We start from the raw sequence: 6,021 nt of genomic DNA, 5'->3' as shown, positions 1-6,021 counted from the left end.
ATCACCTACTTAGTAGGGTCAGTTGGTGAAGAATTGGTTTGAGTGGTAAGGTTGGAAGAACGAATCATGGGAGTCATGATAGATTTTGCCACCCCTAGGTGAGGCATGTTCATGTGAAGGTTCAGATGTTATAATTGGTTATAGTGCGGGTGCAAGAATGGTAGGTTTGTAAGTTGAGGAATGTAGGTTGGAGGAGCAGTCATAGGAATGTAAGTGTTAAGTGTTCTGTTGATAGTCAGGATGTGATATGTTTGCATCAGGATTGTCATGAGGTATGTCAAGGAAAAGGAATATGTGACTAAGAACTATGTGATCATGTAAGGTTATAAAGTCATTGTTGGAGATAAACACGAAATAATCTCCATAAAAACTTATTTCTTTACATGGGAATTTCTCTAGTAACTAGTACAATGAGCATGTAACATTTTATTCCTTGTTTGTAACCAATGAATATGCATTTATTTGCTCAATGATCAAGTTTGAGGCGTTCTTGTGAAATACTTGAAGGAAAGTCTAAACAACCAAAGATTTTGATGTCAGTATAGAGTGTTATGAAGGATTTCATAAGAATATTTGGAGGCTAACATGTGAGGGAGTTTGTTGATAAGAAATACATCATGAATAACAACATAGTTTGAAAATACCTAGGGTAAACTGCATTGAAACATGATTTCCCTTGTTACATTGAGGATGTGCCTATATTTTCTCTCTACAACTGCATTTTTTGCAGAGTTTCCGCACAAGATCTTTGATACAAAATGACATGAGTGTTGTAAAAATATGTCACGGGGAATTCCTTGCCACTATGAGTTATGGTGGTTTTCATTTCTTTAAATGTGTCTGACCATAGATAAGGAATTGTATAATGAGAGGCCTTGACTCAATTTTCCTTTCATGGGGTAGATTTAAGTGTGTCTTGTGAGTTCATCTAAAGTAATAAGGAAATAAGAGTGAAAATGGCTATATAGTGTGGAAAAGGGGTTCTAAATGTCCTTGTGAGTTCTTAACTACACAATATTCTATTCCACACAACATCACATGTCTCACCACAGTCCGATAAAAAATTTCGTTCAGCTTTAGTGATACCTTTATGTCACATAAAAACCCCTGAAGCCCTTATTGATTTCAGCTACTTGGCTGAAATTCGATGGGTTACATACCTTTCTATTTCTCCATCATTTTGTATTACAAACCCAAGATATTTAAACTGTGTGACTTATGGGATGATATGGTCTTCAACTTTCTCCTATAGGTTAGAAATGTTTCTCCTTTTTTAGAACTTACATTTCATATACTCCATATTATTTCTTCATAGGCAAAAGTCATGTGTTTCTAAAGCTCGTCCCCAAGTTTCCAACCTATCATTTAAATCCTCATTCAATTTTTCAAGTAGATGATAAGTGGTAAATGTATCATGTTTCTTGCTTATTTCCCTTTGATTTCATGTGTGTTTTAATCGTTCTAGTTTTTTACGCATTTTTTCCTTCTTTGTTTGTTTTCAGGTAATAAGTGGTTGATGAAGCGAATCGAAACGAAAAAGGTCAAATATCGCACGAAAATAAGAGTTTTAAGTACAAATTTCTTGAGACCAACATGGTCATGCCATGTTGGCCCATTTGAAGCCCATCCATAAGCAGCCAGAGGCTGATACGACTAGCCCGTGTTGCCTGACACGGTCTGTGTCAGCACTCAGGCAGTTATAAAACTTTTGATCTTTGGATGACTTTTGTTACCTTTTGGAATCTATAACCACCATTTCTTTTATGATTAATGATTAGTGTCCATTAATCTCAAATTTAGTGTCAATAATTAGTTATTTATGCTTTGGATTAGTATAAATACAAGTTTGAGTATCAAGAGAAGACATCACTTTCACTACCATCATTCCTTGCAAAACTGTTGTTTTCTTTAAGTTCTTAGCTTAAGCTTTTGCTACTCTTTTGTAATTTACTTCATTTTTATTATAATCTTACCTTCATCTTCATTTTAGTTTGTTATTGACTTGCTTGTTTTTAACTATTTACTTTTCTTGCAATGTTCTTAATTTTGTTTATTGTTGTTGTTCATCTCACCATGAGTGAGTATATCCTTAGGACATGGGGTTATGAGAAGGCATCTCATTACAAGCCCCTACTAAGTTATTCATTTGTAATTACGAGAAGTATAAGTTTGCTTTATTTTAGAATTTTAGTTCTAATCCATGTTAATGTCGGTTGCGAAAGCAAAGTCAAAATAGATGTGATCATGTATCAAAAGATAATGATTCGACATCCAAAAGAGAGTTACTAAACAATGAAGTTTAATGGGTCATTTATAAATGCGATTTGATGTAAGTTGAGAAACAATTAAGATGCGACATCGTGTGACAAGGCATAACATACTTGATTGAACTACTTACTCGTGTCTGAAACATGATTAGATGCGCACGCCACAAAAGTGGGTGACACGCATATTTGTCTATTGTTATATATATAAAAATAGCTTAGAAATTCTCTTTATTAAAAAATGAATGATCTCAGGGGTGAGTCTAGATGTATGATCATAACTCATAGTCCTGCTTTTTATTAATTATTAAAATCTATCTTTCAATCTGCATCAAACAAACCTTTTGTGATCACCTTAAATAAGCATAGTTGAAGTAATAATTTATAATCATACTCTCCCAGTGGGATCAATTATTTTTACTACTTGGCACAACCATGTACTTGTAGTTCACACACATCAATCGGATTATATCATCTACAAAAAACATGCATTTCGGTGCTAGCTCTTGGATGTGTTATGTGAGTACATCAAACTTAAAGTAAAAAGATAGGGCTTAAGGTTGAACCTTGATGCAAACCTATTGTAATGGGGAATTATTTGTCTCTACACCTTGTGTCGACACACTAGTCGATACGCTTTCATACATATCTTGGATAACTTGGTTATATATCATCCTAATCCTTTCTTCTATAAGGCTTTTCACAAAATCTTTATAGGAACTCTATCATACGCCTTCTCCAAGTCAATAAAAATTAAGTGCAAGTCTTGTTGGTTCATCCGATACTACTCAATCACACGTCGTAGTATATATAACACTTCCATGGTCCATCTGATACTGCTCTTTTCTTAGTCTTCGTTCAATAACTCTTTCCCATAATTTTATGGTAGAACTCATAAGCTTAACTCCCTATAATTTTCACAATTTTATATATCCCCATTGTTCTTATATATTGGGACTAAAGTGCTTATTCTCCATTCATCAGGCATTTTCTTTGACCTCATAATTTGATTAAATATATTATTGAGCCACTCAATACCGTTATCTCCAATAGTTTTCCACACTTCAATAGGTATGGTGTATGATCCAATCGCCTTACTGTTACTCATCATTTTCAACAATTTTTTTACCTCTTGTTTCTAACCCCGAGAATAGTAATTAAAGTTTGGATCCTCTTCTCTAATTTCGAGCCCGTTGAGTCTAATGAGATATCGCATCCTTCATTAAATAGATTGTAGAAATATGTCTTCCACCTATCCTTTATATCTTTTTCATGAACCAATACTTTGCCTTTTTTTTTTTATCTCTAGCACACTTCGCTTGATCCAAATCACCTGTCTTTCTTTCTCTTCCCAAGTGTGTATATATATTCTCCCTCTTTCATTCCCAAGGATTGATATAATTCGTCAAAAGCTTGAGTTCTTGCTTCACTTAAAGCCTTCTTGATTTCGTTCTTAGTTTTCTTATACTTTTTTCAAGATCAACATTTTTACATCTAGAGCATTCTTTAAAAAAATCCTTTTTTACTCTAACTTTACTTTGAACACTTTCATTCCACCACCAATGTTCTTTACCTCTAGGTCCAAAACCTTTTGATTCTCACAATGTCTCTTTGGCTACTTTTCCAATCTCTTGGACGATCAGATCCTACATATCATTTGCATTTCCTTGTAGTTGTTCAAACCCTCCCTCCAAAATCTTGTGTTGGAAACTTCCTTGTTTTTCAATCTTTAAATCACCTATCCTTTATATCTTTTTCATGAACCAATACTTTGCCTTTTTTTATCTCTAGCACACTTCGCTTGATCCAAATCATCTGTCTTTCTTTCTCTTCCCAAGTGTGTATATATATTCTCCCTCTTTCATTCCCAAGGATTGATATAATTCGTCAAAAGCTTGAGTTCTTGCTTCACTTAAAGCCTTCTTGATTTCGTTCTTAATTTTCTAATACTTTTTTCAAGATCAACATTTTTACATCTAGAACATTCTTTAAAAAAAATCCTTTTTTACTCTAACTTTACTTTACTTTGAACACTTTCATTGCACCACCAGTGTTCTTTACCTCTAGGTCCAAAACCTTTTGATTCTCCCAATGTCTCTTTGGCTACTTTTCCAATCTCTTGGACGATCACATCCTACATATCATTTGCATTTCCTTGTAGTTGTTCAAACCCTCCCTCTAAAATCTTGTGTTGGAAACTTCCTTGTTTTTCAATCTTCAAATGCCACCACTTGATCTGTGGTTCTTCCATGTGACTTCTTCTCTTTGCTCTCCTCTTGATTCTTACATCCATAACCAATATTCTATGTTGGGTAGCCAAGCTCTCGCCTATAATAATTTTACAGTCCAACCAAATCTTCCTATCTGACTCCCTAATAAAAAAAATCTATTTGAGAACATGTCATTCCACTCTTATATGTGATAAGATGCTAATATATTTTTCTAAACCATGTATTAGCCATAGTAAGAACAAAAGACGACGAAAACTCCAAGTTGCATTTACCCTTCACATTTACCTCCCCGAGACATACCCTTATGCACGCTCTTGAAACCTCTTGCTACGCTCCCTGCATTTCAATTTTGATCCCTTAGTAGAAATTGCTTCTCTCCTAGGAGTATATCCTGAAGTAAACCTTCATAATCCTCCTAGAATTTCACCTTAATATATTTTGCTAACTCAACATGAGGTGCGTAAACACTAATGACATAAAAGATGTCTTGATTCACTATAACTTTCAAAACTATGATTTGATCCATTACTCTTTTCACATTCACAATATCCTTCTTTTACTTCTTATCCACAATGATTCCCACTCAATTTATCGATCTAATTTTTCTAAAAAATAATTAAAAATATGATTGTTGTATTAAATTTATTGATAATTGATAAGATGTTTTACCGTGTTATCCTTCATACGAGAGAATTAGTTAATATTTTATAGATTATTTATTATAAATTAGAGAAAATAAATTTCATTAAAGATATTGCTAGTAAAGAAGTAACTAATACTGTTGATAAATTTAAGATGATTTAATAAAAAAGAACAAATTGTAAGATTTATACTTTGGAACCAAGGTGGTAGTAGTAAATAATAGTTTTTTAATAAAAAAAGTGAAAATGAATAGTAATGTCTTTGAGTAAAATTTTCTTCTTCAAGTCAAAAATAAAATTGAAAATTCACCTTTTTTATTGGTCAAATAAAAAGAACACCAAAAACAGATTAAATGTATTTGTTTGTTAAATTTTTATATAAAAAATTATTTATCACACCTTTGTTCAAGCAACAAGCACTTCAGAAGTTCAGTTCACATGTATACTTCCTTTTTTTGGGTAAAAAATGTGAACAAGTAGATTCCATCATTAACCATATAAAAATGTTATTGCTATGCTGTCAGTTCCAATTTTATAGTCATCATAAAATCTTCACTTCAAATGATTAAAGGCCCCACATCATGTGACTAATTATCTTGACCACTTGTAATTAATTAACTTAATCTTCATATGCACTATTTTTGTTTCATAATCTTTCCCATTTTTAACAACTTATTTTTTATTTTATTTAAATCCTCATATTTTTGTTTTGTTAGGTATTCTTAACAAAAACTTGACCTTGTTCAAAAATTATAAAATTATACTATTTTATGCATAATATTATATTAAATCAGATCCGCTAATAATATCTGTATAGAGACATTAAATGCAGAGTTGCGAGTTTGAATTCGTGACATTTCAATTTTTTTTATCATAAATTCTACT

Source organism: Lathyrus oleraceus, chromosome 6 (genome assembly GCF_024323335.1).
Source record: "Lathyrus oleraceus cultivar Zhongwan6 chromosome 6, CAAS_Psat_ZW6_1.0, whole genome shotgun sequence".
Taxonomy (NCBI): Eukaryota; Viridiplantae; Streptophyta; class Magnoliopsida; order Fabales; family Fabaceae; genus Lathyrus; species Lathyrus oleraceus.
The sequence above is the reverse complement of the archived record's forward strand: the minus strand, read 5'-3'. Positions refer to the sequence as shown.